Here is a 20,212-nt window from a genome sequence, read left to right as displayed (position 1 = left end):
CTCGAAACCATTCGGAATCTTGCTCCTCAGTATGAAGAAGCGATTTTTCCAATTCTTTAATGAAGAGGGGAGATCGATAAAACGCCCACAGTGCGGCTTTGCTAGGAAGAACCAGTACTCGTTGTCCTTTTGGCGAGTAAGCCTATGCAGCTCAGCAAAAACCTTCGCGGTAGGATCGAGCTTCTCAGCCCGGCATAAGCCTCTGAAAGCTATCAGAATTTGCCATGAGTTCGGATGTACTTGGGCTACCGAGACATGGTGAAATTTCAGGACGTCCTTGAAGAAGTCATCAAGGGGAAATTGAAGCCCGGCTTTTAATTGCTTTTCGTACACTATGATCACATCATTTTCATCGAAAAAGTGGTCGGCTCGGAGATCGCCATGGCATTTGATAAGCTCAAAGGAGTCGGTCCGAAGGTTGTACTCTTGACTAATCGACTGTAGATCGGTTTCTTGGAGGATTGACGGCAGCTCATCCACGGGAAGATTTTCTCTCCCAGAGGAATGTGTTCGTCTTGATTGTGCTGCTTGACCATGGGCTAAAGCAGAGGTTGTAGGAGGCTCAGGTTGCCCACTCGACCTAATCACCTCGACTTCATCTGATGACCACGAGACATGGACGGAAGGGGTGCTCGCCGCTCTTTGACCCTCGGCGCTGCTCATTTTCAAAGAAATAAAAAAGCTTAAGTAAGAGAAGGATTAAATTCCTTACCGGAGTATGATCGATGCCGGAAAAACTTGAAGAAATGAGAGAGAGTTGAAATTACGAGCAGAATGCTGAAAATGGCATAGGGGAGCAACTGAGGGAACCTCCCCCTATTTATACCTGTGTGAGCATTCAATGCTCACAGAGCCCCAAGCAGTGCATCGGTAGGTGTAATTTGCTCGCTTTTCTGACGCATCGCGGGAAGGTTCCAGAAACAAAATAAATGAAATAAGAGGAGATCGGCTGGCCAAGATTGTCGGATTAAGGCAGATGTTCAGAGTTACAGATCGGCTAAGGGTGATTCAGTTAGGAACCAGATTGGATATGCACATTAGAGATTGGAAAATAACCAATGCAATAATTAAATGATAACTGTCAAATAAAATTTCATTTCATTTCCAAAAGGTCAGGTTACATCATTTGGGCGATCTTAAGAGATCGGATTACATCATTAAGAACCTTTAAAGGTCAGATTACATCATTTGGGCGATCTCTAAAGATCAGCATTACATCCTACCTAGCAGGGACCTATGTCAAAGCCTAGTCTTGTGGCTGAATCAAAAGATGTGTTTGATCAGAAAGTCAGCCATAAGCATTGGATAGATGTACAGCTCAGATGGAGTGACTATGACTCTCATGATAATGAGAGGAATCATCGTCGATGTCATCGACCAGAATCGAGCCGCAGTCGGGACGCCTGATGTGGTGAGGAGCCAAATGAACTTCAAAATGTGGTCACCAATGTTAGGAGGAAAATTAGCAGTCTTCTTGCCCAAAATCGGTTCACCGATTATATTGGTAGATCAAGCCGAGATCGGTACGATCGATATTTTGGATCTTGATCAGCAAATTAGTCCGGTTCTCTCACTATGATCAGATGTGGTTATCATGATTTCCTGATAACCGGGGTCATAAATTTTGAGTCAGGGAGCAAAGAGCATAGTCAGAAAAAGATGAAAAGCAGTCACCATGGCCAAAATGTTACCGGAGAAACTAGAACAGAAGAAGAGAGAAATGGAAAGAGGAGAAATGGAATGTGGGAGAAATTCCCCGCTGAGGCATATATATAGGGGGTCTGATCATTTATTACTAGCGAAAATCGAAGCAGATGCATTAGTAACCGAAGGATTAAATGCTTTGACTGATTCTGGAATGGGAGAGATCGGGAGAGGGGTCCGGTATGAGAGAGCGGAAAAGGGTCATAATAGAAAGATTGGAAGGAATGAGAGATCAGAAAGCAAGGAGAAGATGAGACAATTTCCAATAACCCTCTACATAATCAGAGCTGAGGTAGTTAAAGCATTGCAGGCAAGATCAAATCTTCACTGCACGCTTCATTTGCAGAATCGCCCACAATGCTGACAGACGCCAGGACAGTTATGACAGTCTTGTGCTTCTGAATCTCCACCGTTGATCTTATTCATAAGGACAAACCCAGAGCCTTTGGATCGAATGGTAGACGACAGGACCGACGCCTTTTGTTCCTGGCCTTCGGATCCATCTTAACAGGAAGATCCTGAGCCGTTGGATTGGAAAAGAGAAAAGACAAATATTCTGAATAGGATCTCAGCCGTCCATTCTGATTCTCTTCAATTCTCAGGCTGTGACACCCTTTACCCGTCTACAGTGTAGCCGAGCAAGTTATGTCACTCAGTGTGCCGGAGCACCAATTTATGTTTCTATTACAATTTATCCCTTTATAATTCATTTATTTTTTCATTTTTGATAAATCTAAATTTATCCGCAATTTTATAGAAAATCTGGCAGAGTGCTGGCTGTAAATTGAAAAAACAGTTCTTCTGAACCTGTTTAAAAACACTTCCAAAATAATTTCCAAATCCAAACTCCATTATACACAATCAAGTCAATCTCAAAATCACAATACTATTTTCAAAACTTTTCTGATCACTTCATCACTTGAAGCATATTCACAAATAATTCTCAACATTTCATTTATCAACATACATTATGCAGAAAATCTCAATGATATGAAATTTCATATATTTACATTAATACATAATTACAGGAGTTTATAGTTACAATCCAAACTAATACAAAATGCAAAATACAAAAGGGCCACCTATAGTCCTAATGTCCTACCATATGCAGTACAGATGTGAGGTGACTCTGGATCCCGGATGCAGCTCTGAAGGCTCACCCCATCTGATGTATGCTGGTTTCCCCAGCTAGGTCTCTAGTACCTGCGCGTGGCAAAAGCGACGCTCTAAGCAATTCTGCTTAGTGGTGACAATATAAAATAAAATAAAATAAAATAAAATATGATAAAACAAAGATGCAGAATGTGTGTTTACAATTTTTGGTGGACTTAACTTCTAATATTATTTGCATTATTATTCAATTAAAATTTTGGTAAGGTTCTTTAACATTGCCCGAGTAACCCATACTAATTAACTGGACTGGATAAACGGGTAAACTGGCACTGGGTACTAAGTACCTCGGACCATCACACCATCGGTCACATTGTGTCTCCCGGTATGCAACAGAACAGCTAATAAGCTGTAATAATGATCAGGGTTAAAACCCAAGTATATCAACTCAAATAACATAGCCAAAGGCTATTATTTCACAGAATGACATGGGAAAGCCATGAAACATAGAATGGCATGAAGCCATATGCAGTACTGCTAACAGAACCCTATTGGCATGCCAAGCTATCCAAACCAATCTTGTTAAGTATACTAAGGCATTTTACACTTTTGAGTTTTACAATTTTTGAATTTCAAGTTTTGGTGTTACTATTCACTTCATTAGTCAACCAAAATGTTGACTTTTGCATAGACAATAGATACATTGGTTTTAATACTCCCAACATACCACATTTTGCATTTAAAATTTGTTGGTATTGGTTGCCAATACCATTTCTAAGCTTAATGTTAATTAAGCAAAATTTTCAGTTTTCATACTTCATTTTTACTGTTCCATTAGTTAATTTTTCAGGGGGAATTTGGCAAAATGATCAACATGAAAGTTGTTCCTTATTTTGTCTAGTTGAATTTCATTTTTTGAATCACTCCATTTGGAGTTTTGTAACTCAAGTTATGGTCCAAAAACCACAACTGGCCGGATTGAAAATTTTCTGAACTGACCATATCTACAGTGCAGTGAACAGTGACTGCAACTCACTTATTGGATAGGTTTTGGTCAAAATTTGGGTTAGGTTGCTTCATGAAAGTTGTTGGTCTATATCTCAGCTTATTGCTGGTAAAATTTCAGGTCAATTGGACCTTTCTACATTGAGTTATGGCCAAATGAACAATTCTTTTAGTCATTCTGCAGAAACAGACTGCAGGTCACCCGAATTAAGGCAAGCTTTGGGTCCACTTGGTTTGGTTTTATGGGCATGGTTTCTTCACCAAAGTTGTGCCATTATGTGTCTAGTTTCATTTCCAATTGGCCTTGTACCAATTGAACCTCTACAATTCAAGTTATGGCTGCCCAAACCTACTGGACTCAAGTCCAATTCTGCAGGTCACTTTCATGGCAGCCACACCAAACCCAATCCCATCACTCAACACACTTCATTTTTAATTTAAACAGAACTAAATGGTTACTAATTGACCATTAAAACCTATTTTCATCATCACATGGTCAAAATCCCATTTTTCCACCCTAAACCCTAACTCACACATTACCCTTTATGCATTTTCATTGCATTTCTTCAATCCACTTAGTAAATATATATTATGGGCAACCATGATAGTCTTTTAATTTCATTAAACTCAACACAATCAAACCCTAACCATGGCTACCAAAAATCTAGGGTTTCCATCCCAATGGTATTCAACAATTTTTCTTTGCAATTTACTCATATTCAAAGTTCTTAACATGAATTTAAAGAAAAATTCATGGTTAGGTCACTAACCTTTGTTGGAGAGTTTCCCTAGCTTAGAAAAATTCTTGATTTTTCTTTCTTTTTGCTGACCAAAGCTTCCTCAAGGTGCTAGGTTAATTTTTTTGTGAAGAAGGCTAGGGTTTTGGAGTGAGATTTGGTGAGGTTGGAAGCTTGGGTGAGCTTTAATGGAGTTTTTCCTTCCTCTCCCTCTCTCTCCACGTTTTTGGCTGCCCCAAAGGTTGAAGAAGCAACTGATTTTTCTTTCTTTTTCGAGCCCATTTTACCTCTTTTATATATGTTTATGCCATGTGTCAAGATTGGGTTGGTTGGATGAGTTTTAATGACATCATGATGATGTCATTAATCCATTTTCTTTCATTTCCTCTCCATTTTTTGTCTATTTAATTGCAATTAAATTTTTTACAATATTTATTTATATTTTATGTTATATAAATTATTTATTTAACTAGACAAGTTGGCCCAAAAATCATCTCTGAAGACAAAATAACCAAAATGCCCTCTGTTTGGCTTAACGGGCCAAAATTGTCTTTACCGATTGAAAATTTTTTCAAAGTATTTTCTTGGAATTATAATGCCATAATAACCTCAATAACCCTTCTCTGGAGTCCCAAAAATTATTTTATAATTTTTCCCCTGGGTCTAGGGCTCCTAGTTGTGAGAACCGCAACTTCTCACTTGGTTACCCATCGCTAGGGCACTGGCTCATTTAACTTGGTTGTATTTTATTTCTAAAATTTTTCTTAAATTTTTCTTATTAATATTTGAGTAAATTATGGTTCCTCACTTTAGTTTAAATATTTTGCCGGGCGTTTTAGCTGTCTGGACCGACATTGGTCACCAGAACAGTAGACTGTACGGACTAGCTAAAGTGAGGATGTTACACAGGCATCAGATCATGTCCTTTTAAATCCAAACCTTCCATCTCCCTAGAAGAGATCCTGATCCTTCATTAGGAGCACCCGTTCTGTATAAATACCTGCATGCAATACTGTTGAAAAAAAAAGAACGAAAAAAGGTGGTAATTATAGTGGAGAAGCTCTGAAATTTGATTCAGTCTTGCTACTTTGCTATTTTAAGCTTTCGAAATAGAGAAACTTCAGAAATCAGTTTTCTTAAGTATCTCCATTGAAGGAGTGTTGGACCCTAAAACTCTTCATTTTCAGTTTGTTCACTACTCTGCGATACCATTTCTTAGTTCAATTTCGTCTTCATCATCTTAATATCAACATTTTATTCTCCAAGCTTAATCTCATTCCAACCCCGTTACTGTCACTTCGGCTCAACTACATTCTAACTTGGTACTTGTTATTTCAAAGTAAGCATTAGTCCCCAGACTATTAGCTTATAGCTCTACAATATTTGTGGTTCCAAAGTTAGTTCAATAGACTTAATCCCCCACAGGTAAGTGTCTAGACCATTGCTTTATCAAATGCTCGCGTTTTATTTTCTTTGTTCTCATGCTCGTAACCTTCATTAAGTTCAGTTATGCTAAAGGGCCCCACGTAGATAGTTATTTTCTTGAGTTTACCTTTTACTCATTCGTTCATGTTATTTATTTGTTCTTAGCTTTTATTACCTTCAAATATAGGTGTTCTGGTTACGGGTACCGTGTAGGTAGTCTAATAAAATGTTGGTAGCTATATCTTAACACGAGGGTTTCTTTAAACAAATAAAAATAATAAAAGTTTGAATAGTAAATCAGAGGAAAAAGTTATGAAGTCGAACCACTAAACGAGCTCTGGAGATAACCTGATATAGTGGGGATCGAGATAAGATCGAATCCCTGACTAGCAAATGAAAGAGACCGGATATTGCCTGCCAAAGTGTACTGGTAAGGTGGTCACAAAGGGGATCGGCAAAAACTCAGTCTGGTATCCCCTCCCTAGTTATAAGGCATTAATGGGTTAAGAGAAGCCTCGCTCGGATTCCTGGCATCTTCAGACGCCAGAACCCCTACTCTAAGGTTCTTACGATATACGATCGTAATAAATATTGTGAGAGATCGGAGGAGAGTTCTTATCCGAGATCCTCCACTAAAAATCTTTAAACCAAACATTTTAAGAGATCGGGGGAGAGTTCTTACCTGATTCTCATCCGAAATTTAAGCAAAACGAGGAGATTGGAGGAGAGTTCTTATCCAAGATCCATTACTAAAAATCTTTAAACCAAATATTTTAAGAGATCGGGGGAGAGTTCTTACCTGATTCTCGTCCAAAATTTAAATAAAATGAGGAGATCGGAGGAGAGTTCTTAACCGAGGTCCTTCACTAAAAATCTTTAAACCAAATATTTTAAGAGATCGGAGGAGAGTTCTTACCTGATTCTCATCCAAAATTTAAACAAAACGAGGGGATTGGAGGAGAGTTCTTATCCGAGATTCTTCACTAAAATCTTTAAACCTAATACTTTAAGAGGTCAAGGGAGAGTTCTTGCCTGATTCTCATAATACGCGGAGTTCGGAGAAGAGTTCTTATCCGGAATATCCTGTTTGACACATAAAATAAAATATGTCTAGAGATCGGGAGAAGTTCCCTCCCGAGCTCTCTTAGTGAAGTTCAAAATAAACAAAACTCCAATACACAAGGCAGCTTTATCCGAACACCTATTCACTAAAGGGCCATCTCACGAACTCGTGTTCTTGGGTAACCCTAAATAAGTGAAATATCAAACACTCCTTTATTTTGCACAAAGGATTAGCATCATCATTACCCCAACCCCCTAATTACCCTTTTTAATTTATGAAAGAGCATAAGATCAAATCTGCTTACCTTCATTGAGGGACGAGGCGGGGTGCCTAACACCTTCCCCGCCCGTATATGGACCCCGAACCTGGAATCTCTGTTTTCGAAGTGGTTTCTTTTTAATTCATTTTCACCAATGGTTTCCTTTAATTTCCCTCAAAATTAAAGTGGCGACTCCTCACTCTTTCCCACTTCGGTGAGTATTCGTCCAGGAGATCGCAAAATACCTTGCTACAGCTTGGCGACTCCACTGGGGGTTTTCCACCTTGACCCCCAGTTTAGAGGTCCAAAAGCAGATTTAATTTTATGCTCATATAAAGTAAAATCATAGTTAGGTGGGCTTGATTTACAAAATTCGAAAGTCTCAATATATTGATTATTGTTATTCTTGCTAACCGTTTTTGCTTATCTTGATTGTCTTATTTCCCACAGCACTCTTCGTCTAAAAAAAGAGAAAAAATTCCCCCGTATTGGGAAGAGGTAAAGGTGTCCCTTCACACACTGAACACTCACACAATGTCCTCACACACTTCAGCCCTATACCCGGGCTTTCTTACCCTTTTAGGAAGTAAGAGGGAGTCATGTAGCGGTACCCGTGGGTTTTACCCCGTTAGTATCCGTGAAGGCTTCTGCTCAGATTGAAACTCATTCTATTTACTGTGATACCCATGGAACTCTCCTGTTAGTATCATGGTAATGGAATGGGGCTCTACTGTTTACAGTAGGGGTAATTTGGGAACCTGTGGCTTTTAGAAAATTAGACCTTGAGCTAAACTATCACAATAACTAGAAGCCGTAGCAAGCTACCTTATAAGATAGAACTATTCAATTAGATAGCACATACCCGGTGCTAGGATTCTCTCTATTGTAGGATAAAAGGGACATACTTACTCTCACCTTGCTCTGTTTGTGTTTTCTTATATTTTTATTTTTAAGGGCAATTTTGAATCATACCGTTAGGAGAATGTGCACATTTTCCTGCTTTGATAAATGTGTAGGTATCACCCTGCCAGCAGTATAATTTAAAATTACCTAAATTTATCCTGCTAACAAGTTTTCTACACAGGCATCACAGAATTAAGGTCTGTAAAAGAATAAGCATCGATTTTAACATGGCATCCTTGAGTCAGTCAGTGGAAGAGGTTCCTAGACAAGAACAAAATGCTAAACCGTGGTCCAGACCGCCTCATAGTTCAGTACCCCGGTAAAGTGATGTCACCAGGACAGATACTAGCCTGTTACCTCCATTGGACCTAAGCAAAGTCGAGGTCAGAATGACCGGTCTTAAGGGTCTATCTAATAGTTAGAGGTCACTTCCCGATCATGTCAAGGCAAAGTTCAAGGAAAAATACGTAGGATCGCGACCTTGATACGGGTCAAAGTCCAAATTCCAGCGCTAAAAGCCATGCTGTTAGTTTGGAACCCCAAGTATGGAGTGTTCTCTTTCAACGACGTCGATACGACCCCCACTATGGAAGAATATCAGGCGCTACTAGAAATTCCTTATGTGGCACAGAATTGGATCTACCTACACCTCGAGCATAGGCAGACCTAGAAACGGTTCACGCATATGTTGGGAGTTCCCCCAGAGGAAGCAAAGGCAAGAGGAACTATCAAAGGGAACACACACGGGTGGTATTGGACCTACCTCAAAAAGCAGTTGGACCTGTACATCCAAAATGAACAATGGGAGTGAGCTTCATTAACACTAGCATTGGGGATCTATGGCTTGATCTTATTCCTTGGGCCTTCAAGAATTATAACCTGTAGTGTCACGGAGATATTCTAGGCAGTAGAAAAGCAGAAGGTCAACCCAATACCGACAATCCTTGCAGAGACTGTGACACCCCTTACCCGACTACAGTGTAGCCAAGCAAGTTATGCCACTCAGTGTGCCGAGCACTCTGTTTTATCTTAATTAATTTATATCATGCTTTTGAATATAATTTGTGAAATATAATTTATTTAAGCCATTTATCGAAATTATAATTTATTTGAGGTTCCGAGAATTTTATAGAAAATCCGGCAGAATACCGGCTAAAAATAGAGAAAACAGTTCTTCGGAACCTGTGAAAAACACTTCCTATGATCATATTCAATCATCTCATCACTCTCAAACTTTAATATAGAAATCTCAACATTTTTCACCATTCATTTCTCAATCATTCATCTCATGTGATAATCATGTACAAGTCACAGTTATGTATTCACTTTTCCTTTCACAAACACAATTTTCTTAACAATTCCTCTATTTGTCATTCATTCATTTCACATCATCATTAGACTCAAATCATAAATAAATTCTCACATGTGATTTATAATCACAATTTACAAGTACTTACATTAATACAAAATTATATTATATTTGTTTCAAATACACATGATAAAATAAGAGTTTAATTACAAAATTTACAAAAACCTCAAAATACAAAATGGGACCTAGTGTCCTACCAATGCACTATGGATGGTGAGGTGACACGAACACTATGCAGAACTGTGAACTGCCTTACCGAATCTGTGGTCTACTGGGCCCTCTGTCCAAATCTTCAGTACCTACGCGTAGCAAAAGCGACGCGCTAAGCATAAAGCTTAGTGGTGCCAATAATACAAGAAAATATAATATGCAAATAAAAATAATAATTTCCTTGCTATTGTGTTCACAAGAGATGAATAATTACTAACTTATTGTTTAGTCGAGGGCTAATCATGTTTTATGATATTAACTTCTTCATGCATTTCGTTAATTATTTTCTTCATGATCTTGAGCTTCTTTGTATTTTTGTAATCGTTCCTGGTACTTAATTTTCGTATTTTCTTTAATAATTAGTTCAATCACAGTTATACTTTTCCATGCCCAAGTAACCTATACTGGACGACTGGACTGGATAACGGGTCGTTGGCACTGGACACCGCGGTGCCTCGGGCCGTCATACCATGGGACGCAGAACGTCAACCATGTATGCAGTCAGTATGGCTAAAAAGCCATGATATCACATAATTGGGCATAAAAGCCATGAATACGGGCATAAAAGCCATGAATACGGGCATAAAGCCATGAACACAGGCATAAAGCCTTTCGCAGTACTGCTAAAACAATACCCTATTGGCATGCCAAACTATCCAAACCAATCTTGTTAGGTATACTAGGGCACATAATATCATTAAATATTCATAAGTTTTATTATTTCATTTTATGTTCCAATTATCGTTCATAGTATTTTAATTTTATTTTTAGTAGAAGCATAAATCTTCAAATCTCATTTTTATATAATTTATGCATTCATCATACCATTCACGTTAATTGCAATTTACATCGATCGATTTTCATGTACCATTTGTACATCGAAATATTTCCATTTCTCCCATGATGAGAGCAATTAATCCCATTCACACATCCATGTGATTCATCTAATCGTTACAATATTTATATGAATTAGTATTCACATTATTACCTCTCATGTACCAATTTTGTACAAGGTATTATAATCCTATTTGAAACAAAGACGTAAATCCTAATGATAACTTTATCTCATTTATACTCTAAACAATCCATTTGTGTTAATTACATTTTATATTTCAAGTTGTATTACTTATGAAATATGTGTTATTTTGTTTACTATTCACCTTACTAGTCAACCAAAATGTTGACCTTTTTATACTTAATGGATATATTAATTCTAATTACACCAAGATCCCACATTTTGAGTTTTACATTTACTAGTATTAATTGCCAATTGCAATTTAAAGTCCCCTGGATGCATTTCTAATTCCAAATTTTGAATTTCAAGTTTTGGTGTCACTATTCACCCCATTGGTCAACAAAAATATTGACTTTTGCATAGACAATAGGTACATTGGTTTTAACACTCCCGATGTACCACATTTTGCATTTAAAACTTGTTGGAATCAATTACCAAATCCATTTCCAAGCTTATTTCAAGTTTTCATGTCACTATTCACTTCATTAGTCAACTAAAATATTGACTTTTGCATAGAAAATATGTACATTGACTTTGGCACCTCAAACATACTACATTTTTCATTTAAAACTTGTTGGTTTTGGTCACTTTCTCAAAGCTTAGGTCATTTTGGCAAAATTGCCAATTTTCGGTTTTGGTGCTCCGAAGTTGCACTGTTTCATTGGTCGATTTACTGTTGGAATTTGACAAAACTTCCTTCATAGAAAATGTTCCTTATTTTATCTAGTTGAATTTCTTTTTTTGAATCACTCCATTTGGAGTTTTGTAGCTCAAGTTATGGCCAAAATAAGTTTACTGTTCACGTGTACTGTTCCTGCTGAAATTTTGGGTTTTGGCAGATTTTGGTCCAACTTTGGTCAGTAATTTGACCAAGTTAAGTTCATAATTTGGTCTAACTTTCTTCATATGAAATGTTCTACCATGTCTTAGGTTTCCATCGGTTCAAGAATCGCCTAAATCCGAGTTTTCTAGAGAGAGTTATAGCCATCCAAACATTACTGCTCAAATGAAAATTCTGGAAATCTCAGTACAGTAAACTTCAATTTGTTCAATGATTTGATTAGGTTAATGGCATAATTTAGATTGTTGTCCTTCATGAAAGTTGTTTGTCTATATCTTATCTTGTTTCTGTAAAAATTTCAGGTTAATTGACCATATCTACAGTGAGTTATGGCCAAATGAACAGTTACTATTCATTTGGTCATTTCTGCAGGGGCTGTTTGCAGGGTATCCGGATTGGGGCCAAGTTTTGGTCCTCTTGCTTTGGTCTTTTGGGCATGGTTTCTTCAGAAAAAATGTGCCATTATAAGCCTAGTTTCATGTCCAATTGACCAAACACCAATTGGACCTACACAGCCAAGGATATGGCAGTCCAAACATGCTGGACTCACAGCCTCATTTCTGCTGTCTCTTGGCAGCCTCCCCATTTCAGTTTACCATGCATTAGCTCACTTCAAATTATGATTTACTTGCCTTAAATGGTCACTAATTGACCATTAGAATGTCCACTAATCATTCCATAAGCCAAATCAAATTTTCACTCCCAAAACCCTAGCTTAAATTCAAAATTTACACAATTTACCTTAATTAACCAACTACTTCATTATCCTTCTGTTCATGCACTTTAAACATAATCTCTAGTGCACTCCAAGTCCATCCAAACACTCAATCTTGTTCCTTCCTTAGGGGCAGCCAAAATCCATGGGCTTCATACACATGAGTTTAGTTCATTTATTTCACAATTTCTTACCTATTACACATCTCTAACATGGAATTAAGGAGTTTTAAATACATATGTGCACTAACCTCACTTTAACCTCTTGTAGGCAGATTTTTCCAAGTCCCAATCTTCACTTTCTTTCTTCTTCTTGGCTGCCAAACACTTCCCAAGAGGTATAGACAAGTTTTTAGTGAAAGGACTTAGGAGAGTTTGTGATGAAATAAGGATGAAAATGGAGCTTTGGTTGAGATTTAATGGAGGAAGAGGGGAGGGGGTGTAAAACGTTTTTCTAAGGAGAAGAAGGGCTGCTGATTTCTTTTGTTTTTGGCCATATTTATCTCTTTTTATTTATTAATTAATAGGTTGTTTAATTGTGATTGGTTGGAAGTGAGTGAGTGACATCATAATATGTCATAATTTGCTTAATTTTTGATTTTTCTTTTCTTTTCTTTTCTACCACATTTCAATTTAATTTTTAGCAATATTTATTCATATTTTGAGTCATAATAATTATTTACTTAACTGGACAAGTCGACCAAAAATCACCTCTGAAGGCGAAATGACCGAAATGCCCTCCGTTTGGCTTAATGGGTCAAAATTGTCTGTACCGATTGAAAAATTTTTCTAAATATTTTCTTGGCATTCTAATGCCATAGGAACCTCAATGACCCTTCTCTGGAGTCTCAAAAATTATTTTATGAATTTTTCCCCGGGTCTAGGGCTCCTCGTTGCGAGAACCGCAACTTACCTCTGGTTACCCATCGCTTGGGCACCGGCTCATTTGACTTGGTTGTATTTTATTTCTAAAATTTTTACTAAATTTTTCTTATTAATATTTGAGTTAATTTTGGTCCCTCACTTTAGTTTAAATTTTTTTCCGGACGTTCTAGCTGTCCGGACAGACACCGGTCACCGGAACAGTAGAATGTACGGAGTTGCTACGGGGAGGGTGTTACAACTCTTCCCCTCTTATTTAAATTTCATCCTCGAAATTTACCCAATGTAAATAGCCAAGGAGCTACTACCTCTTTATTTCTTCACCTTTCCGTGTTATCCTACTTCACTTTCTCCTTGTCTCAATCCTATCCTCAAACTGTTATGTACTCATCCTTTTTCATCTTAAATACAGTCTCCTTCTCATCTCCATTCACTATCTCATTGTCTCTTCACTCTCTAATTCCATACCTTAACCTAAAATAAACAAGAAATACATATCTACAATAGTGTCACCTTGACTCTTATGAATGCAATGCATGATATGCAATCTATCTAGGTCCAGAAACGCCTAAACCGTGCTCTGATACCACTAAATGTGACACCCCTTACCCGACTACAGTGTAGCCGAGCAAGTTATGCCACTCAGTGTGCCGAGCACTCTGTTTTATCTTAATTAATTTATATCATGCTTTTGAATATAATTTGTGAAATATAATTTATTTAAGCCATTTATCGAAATTATAATTTATTTGAGGTTCCGAGAATTTTATAGAAAATCCGGCAGAATACCGGCTAAAAATAGAGAAAACAGTTCTTCGGAACCTGTGAAAAACACTTCCTATGATCATATTCAATCATCTCATCACTCTCAAACTTTAATATAGAAATCTCAACATTTTTCACCATTCATTTCTCAATCATTCATCTCATGTGATAATCATGTACAAGTCACAGTTATGTATTCACTTTTCCTTTCACAAACACAATTTTCTTAACAATTCCTCTATTTGTCATTCATTCATTTCACATCATCATTAGACTCAAATCATAAATAAATTCTCACATGTGATTTATAATCACAATTTACAAGTACTTACATTAATACAAAATTATATTACATTTGTTTCAAATACACATGATAAAATAAGAGTTTAATTACAAAATTTACAAAAACCTCAAAATACAAAATGGGACCTAGTGTCCTACCAATGCACTGTGGATGGTGAGGTGACACGAACACTATGCAGAACTGTGAACTGCCTTACCGAATCTGTGGTCTACTGGGCCCTCTGTCCAAATCTTCAGTACCTACGCGTAGCAAAAGCGACGCGCTAAGCATAAAGCTTAGTGGTGCCAATAATACCAGAAAATATAATATGCAAATAAAAATAATAATTTCCTTGCTATTGTGTTCACAAGAGATGAATAATTACTAACTTATTGTTTAGTCGAGGGCTAATCATGTTTTATGATATTAACTTCTTCATGCATTTCGTTAATTATTTTCTTCATGATCTTGAGCTTCTTTGTATTTTTGTAATCGTTCCTGGTACTTAATTTTCGTATTTTCTTTAATAATTAGTTCAATCACAGTTATACTTTTCCATGCCCAAGTAACCTATAATCGACGATCGGATCGATAACGGGTCGTTGGCACCGACACCACGGTGCCTCGGCGTCATACCATGGGACGCAGAACGCCAACCATGTATGCGATCGAGATGGCTAAAAAGCCATGATATCACATAATTGGGCATAAAAGCCATGAATACGGGCATAAAAGCCATGAATACGGGCATAAAGCCATGAACACAGGCATAAAGCCTTTCGCAGTACTGCTAAAACAATACCCTATTGGCATGCCAAACTATCCAAACCAATCTTGTTAGGTATACTAGGGCACATAATATCATTAAATATTCATAAGTTTTATTATTTCATTTTATGTTCCAATTATCGTTCATAGTATTTTAATTTTATTTTTAGTAGAAGCATAAATCTTCAAATCTCATTTTTATATAATTTATGCATTCATCATACCATTCACGTTAATTGCAATTTACATCGATCGATTTTCATGTACCATTTGTACATCGAAATATTTCCATTTCTCTCATGATGAGAGCAATTAATCCCATTCACACATCCATGTGATTCATCTAATCGTTACAATATTTATATGAATTAGTATTCACATTATTACCTCTCATGTACCAATTTTGTACAAGGTATTATAATCTTATTTGAAACAAAGACGTAAATCCTAATGATAACTTTATCTCATTTATACTCTAAACAATCCATTTGTGTTAATTACATTTTATATTTCAAGTTGTATTACTTATGTAATATGTGTTATTTTGTTTACTATTCACCTTACTAGTCAACCAAAATGTTGACCTTTTTATACTTAATGGATATATTAATTCTAATTACACCAAGATCCCACATTTTGAGTTTTACATTTACCAGTATTAATTGCCAATTGCAATTTAAAGTCCCCTAGATGCATTTCTAATTTCAAATTTTGAATTTCAAGTTTTGGTGTCACTATTCACCCCATTGGTCAACAAAAATATTGACTTTTGCATAGACAATAGGTACATTGGTTTTAACACTCCCGATGTACCACATTTTGCATTTAAAACTTGTTGGAATCAATAAAACTTGTTGGAATCAATTACCAAATCCATTTCCAAGCTTATTTCAAGTTTTCATGTCACTATTCACTTCATTAGTCAACTAAAATGTTGACTTTTGCATAGAAAATATGTACATTGACTTTGGCACCTCAAACATACTACATTTTTCATTTAAAACTTGTTGGTTTTGGTCACTTTCTCAAAGCTTAGGTCATTTTGGCAAAATTGCCAATTTTCGGTTTTGGTGCTCCGAAGTTGCACTGTTTCATTGGTCTATTTACTGTTGGAATTTGACAAAACTTCCTTCATAGAAAATGTTCCTTATTTTGTCTAGTTGAATTTCTTTTTTTGAATCACTCCATTTGGAGTTTTGTAGCTCAAGTTATGGCCAAAATAAGTTTACTGTTCACGTGCACTGTTCCTGCTGAAATTTTGGGTTTTGGCAGATTTTGGTCCAACTTTGGTCAGTAATTTGACCAAGTTAAGTTCATAATTTGGTCTAACTTTCTTCATATGAAATGTTCTACCATGTCTTAGGTTTCCATCGGTTCAAGAATCGCCTAAATCCGAGTTTTCTAGAGAGAGTTATAGCCATCCAAACATTACTGCTCAAATGAAAATTCTGGAAATCTCAGTACAGTAAACTTCACTTTTCTCAATGATTTGATTAGGTTAATTGCATAATTTAGATTGGTGTCCTTCATGAAAGTTGTTTGTCTATATCTTATCTTGTTGCTTTAAAAATTTCAGGTCAATTGACCATATCTACAGTGAGTTATGGCCAAATGAACAGTTACTGTTTATTTGGTCATTTTTGCAGGGGCTGTTTGCAGGGTATCCGGATTGGGGCCAAGTTTTGGTCCTCTTGCTTTGGTCTTTTGGGCATGGTTTCTTCAGAAAAAATGTGCCATTATAAGCCTAGTTTCATGTCTAATTGACCAAACACCAATTGGACCTACACAGCCAAGGATATGGCAGTCCAAACATGCTGGACTCACAGCCTCATTTCTGCTGTCTCTTGGCAGCCTCCCCATTTCAGTTTACCATGCATTAGCTCACTTCAAATTATGATTTACTTGCCTTAAATGGTCACTAATTGACCATTAGAATGTCCACTAATCATTCCATAAGCCAAATCAAATTTTCACTCCCAAAACCCTAGCTTAAATTCAAAATTTACACAATTTACCTTAATTAACCAACTACTTCATTATCCTTATGTTCATACACTTTAAACATAATCTCTAGTGCACTCCAAGTCCATCCAAACACTCAATCTTGTTCCTTCCTTAGGGGCAGCCAAAATCCATGGGCTTCATACACATGAGTTTAGTTCATTTATTTCACAATTTCTTACCTATTACACATCTCTAACATGGAATTAAGGAGTTTTAAATACATATGTGCACTAACCTCACTTTAACCTCTTGTAGGCAGATTTTTCCAAGTCCCAATCTTCACTTTCTTTCTTCTTCTTGGCTGCCAAACACTTCCCAAGAGGTATAGACAAGTTTTTAGTGAAAGGACTTAGGAGAGTTTGTGATGAAATAAGGATGAAAATGGAGCTTTGGTTGAGATTTAATGGAGGAAGAGGGGAGGGGGTGTAAAACGTTTTTCTAAGGAGAAGAAGGGCTGCTGATTTCTTTTGTTTTTGGCCATATTTATCTCTTTTTATTTATTAATTAATAGGTTGTTTAATTGTGATTGGTTGGAAGTGAGTGAGTGACATCATAATATGTCATAATTTGCTTAATTTTTTATTTTTCTTTTCTTTTCTTTTCTACCACATTTCAATTTAATTTTTAGCAATATTTATTCATATTTTGAGTTATAATAATTATTTACTTAACTGGACAAGTCAACCAAAAATCACCTCTGAAGGCGAAATGACCGAAATGCCCTCCGTTTGGCTTAACGGGTCAAAATTGTCTGTACTGATTGAAAATTTTTTCTAAATATTTTCTTGGCATTCTAATGCCATAGGAACCTCAATGACCCTTCTCTGGAGTCTCAAAAATTATTTTATGAATTTTTCCCCGGGTCTAGGGCTCCTCATTGCGAGAATCGCAACTTACCTCTGGTTACCCATCGCTTGGGCACCGGCTCATTTGACTTGGTTATATTTTATTTCTAAAATTTTTACTAAATTTTTCTTATTAATATTTGAGTTAATTTTGGTCCCTCACTTTAGTTTAAATTTTTTTCCGGACGTTCTAGCTGTCCGGACCGACACCGGTCACCGGAACAGTAGAATGTACGGAGTTGCTACGGGGAGGGTGTTACAGAGACTCTGTTGACTCTTACTTACTGTAGGCAACAAGGCAGAGGATCGATTAAGTATTGTTCTCAAATATTGCACCTCTGGATCATCAGTCACATGTGCCCTATAGAAACAAAGGGGTTAAGTTGGTGCCCAGACCAGCCTCTTATTGAGAAAATGACCGGATTAGTAATCAGCTCAAAGGACGAGCTACAGTGGCAAAAGCAGATTCTAAGCTTCAATAGTCACAACTACTGCTGGAGGAAATTGTGGGCTCCAGGTCTACCTATTTTGTTCAGCATGGGGAGTAATTATTCAGTATCTTTGATCGGAGTAACCGGATATACAAGTTACATCCCGGCATTGGTAATGAGGCAGTTCGGCTTAACCCAGTCTGCATTTAGTATTGAAGAATACCATCAAGGTCACTTTTATCATGAGCTCAGTAGTGAGAAAGAATTGAAAATAGCCCACAAATCCTGGGAGAGTGTCACTATGATGGAGAGATCACCTAAGGGACCGGGTGCCACGGAAGATTATCTTAAATGGAGGGTTAGCAGGGATCAAGGACGCCCAGCTGCCGAGCCAACAGAACTCGAAGGAAACGTCCCCCATCGGAACATCTTTTTAGAAGAGGCTAATGCTCGTTTGGTCGATTCTCTACAAAAGGCGGATACCAAGAACCAGCAATTATAAGAACGGATAAGGCAGTTAGAGGATCAACAGCACATCCTCAGAAGAGAGATAAAAAGGCTGAGGGAATAAGCAATGACCGAAAGGGCAGAGTTTGAGGAGCAAGAAATGAGGTGGGAAAGGGAAAAAATCTCCCTCCAAGCTACAATAAAAGAGGCAGAAGTTCAGAATGGCAAGCTCCAAGAGAAAATGGAATACCAGGAGATAGTCATGGAAGAGTATAAACAAGAGAGCAAAAAGAAGAAGCTAGAACTGAAAGAGCAAGCACAGCTTATCAATGATATTCTGAGAGAAAGTGCTAAAGAAAGAAAGGAAAAAGAAAGACAAGCTACTCTCCATCAAGAGCTAAGAGAAAATGTTGACCAGTTGGAGAGAATGATAGCACAGGGGAAACAAGAGCTCTTGCCAGAATCGAGTATGCCCTGAAGATATTTGACCCCGCCAGACAAGAAGAAAGGCTTTACGAGTATCTCAAAAGATGTCATTACATTATAAAGAGTCTCCCTGAGCCTAGGCCAATATAAAGAGTACTATATATGAACTATTCGATTAATGAAATAGCTTTGGGCCATTGTTTAGCAAAATTGTGAATGAATAATACCATAGGAACTACCCTCGCTAGGCTTATTCGAAAAGTTGAATGCGCCATATGGATAAGTATCATAGACACGCATTCAATCCAGTCATTCACTGTCAGACTATCGAGTGATGCCATGATAAAATGGATGCAATTATTCTCTTGCAGATCTCATTTCTGGCTTTTAGATGCCACCGTATCCTTTGTCCGAAATAGGACCTTTAAATTTTCATGAAATTCGAAATTCATTTAAAGAATTCTTTTTACCTTCCACCACAGGAAATCAACATTGCTTCAAGTAAAGCAAGCCTGACCAAACAAACAGTTCAACCAAGACGAGTGTACTTAATGAGATCATGAACGAAGAAGCTAATGGAAGATCAAGAGCAAGTCCAGAACCTGCAGGGACAAGTTTCTGAATTGAAAAACCTAGTCTCAAAGCTCATGAGATTAATGAGGGAGATGTCCCAAAATAAGCCTGCATCAGAGCCCAACTTGCCACTACCTCGCCCAACTTGCCACTATTGATTCCCACCAAGTTTCAGCCTCTTTTACTTTTCAACCACCTATTCTGAATCCGATAATCACTATTAATTCGACTCCTTTGAATAATGACCTACCCTTCCCTTACTACCCAGTTGTCCCAAATGCCGAGCCACACCCTTCAATCTTAGTCCCTCCGGTTCATTCTGCCCCTCATTTCCCAACTGGGGGAATATCTCATGCTGTTGGAGGAGAAAGTAAAATAAGAGAAAATGAGAAGTTATCCGCCCTCGAAGAAAGATTAAGGGCAATAGAGGGCC

The sequence above is a fragment of the Hevea brasiliensis genome, chromosome 4, assembly GCF_030052815.1.
Source record: "Hevea brasiliensis isolate MT/VB/25A 57/8 chromosome 4, ASM3005281v1, whole genome shotgun sequence".
Classification (NCBI taxonomy): domain Eukaryota; kingdom Viridiplantae; phylum Streptophyta; class Magnoliopsida; order Malpighiales; family Euphorbiaceae; genus Hevea; species Hevea brasiliensis.
This window is presented reverse-complemented; position numbering follows the sequence as displayed.